General features: G+C 34.4%; 1 protein-coding gene across 1 annotated transcript in view; it reads left to right on the top strand.

Moving 5' to 3' along the window:
• Positions 1-1,527, top strand: part of CEP135 (centrosomal protein 135kDa) — a gene marked incomplete at its 5' end in the record, with an annotated part of 63,205 nt that overhangs the window by 9,152 nt on the left and 52,526 nt on the right. The window lies entirely within an intron of this gene.

Here is a 1,527-nt window from a genome sequence, read left to right on the forward strand (position 1 = left end):
ATTGAAGACACAACATAATGTTAAAAATTTTAAAGAAGAAAATAAACTGTGGGCACAGTATGACCTTCAATTTGCTTTTTAAAAAATGTAAATGTGCAGTTGGAAAGACAAAACACTGAAAGAGAATATGCCAAAGTATACTAATAAAGTTTATCTTTGCGTGAGGGGATATTCTTCTTCGCAGTTTCCTTTATTTTCAAAAATTTTATGGTTATGTATTTCTTTTACAATGTAAAAAAGGTAGCTTAATATATATAGTCATGTGCCATATAAGGATGTTTTGGTCAGCGATGGAGACCGCATGTACTACAATGGTCCCATAAGATTACAATGGAGCCGAAAAATTCCTGTTGACTAGTGACCTCATAGCCTGCGTTATATTAACACATTACTCACGTGTTTGTGGTAATGCTGCTGTAAACAAACATACTGCCAAATATGTTAAGGAGGACTGCTTAGCTTACTCACTGGGTGACCATCCCAAAGGTAGCTCATACCTTTAAGATAGAAAGCCAGGCATTTGACACATTAGGTCTGACCCCAAGTGAAAGGATTGTTGTGTACTTTAGAATTCTTGCATTTTAAAATGATTCCCACCCATCACTATAGCAAAATCATAGTTAATGATAACAGTTAGCTAACTTTGTGGGTTTGGTATTATTCTAATCCCCGTTTAACAGATGAGGAAAATGAGGCAGAGAGAGACGTAGTAACATAATTAGAGGGCACACAGTCATGCAACTAGTGGCCAGTGTAGATAATAGGAAAACTTATTGTTGTTCCCTTTCATAATACACTTCTGCAGAATGATGAAATCACCAAACAATGCGTTTCTCAGAATATATCCCCATAGTTAAGGGACACATATAAAAGTTAAACATGTAACTTTTGTCTACTTATGTAATGGATTCCCTTGCCATGCATTTGATCTTATTATAGGTGAAAGAACAGGAGAGTTCCATTAAAGCCTGACATATTAAAGCCTGACATATGAACTTTAGAAATGTAGATATGTCAGAGCTGCCTGAGCTGCAACTAGAATAGAGTAAATAAAAAATATAGCAGGAGCTCTAGGACAGTGCTGTTCAGTAGAAATATATGAGCCAAATAAGTAATTTAAACTTTCTGGTAGCCAAATTTTAAAAAGTAAAGAGGAAACAGGTAAAATTAATTATAATTGTGATTTAATTTACCCCATATACCCAAAATATTATCATTTAAATTAAAATATTTTTACGTTAGTTTTTTTTCTTGTACTAGGTCTTTGAAATTTTGTGTATTTTACACTGATAGCACATCTCAATTTGGACTAGCCACATTTCAGATGCTCAGCAGCCACACGTAGATGCTAGTGGCTACTGTATTGGGCAGTACTGTCTACAGTAATATGATAAAAAAACAAACAAAAAAAGAAAACCAAAGCAAGTGGATATATATTTTCATTAAACCATGCATTGTCAGTTTTGAAAATAAAAGCAATGTGTTTGCAAATGTAAAATAGCTGTGGTTATGGGGCCGGCCCGGTGG

This window comes from Galeopterus variegatus, unplaced genomic scaffold (genome assembly GCF_000696425.1).
Source record: "Galeopterus variegatus unplaced genomic scaffold, G_variegatus-3.0.2 Scaffold7397, whole genome shotgun sequence".
Classification (NCBI taxonomy): Eukaryota; Metazoa; Chordata; class Mammalia; order Dermoptera; family Cynocephalidae; genus Galeopterus; species Galeopterus variegatus.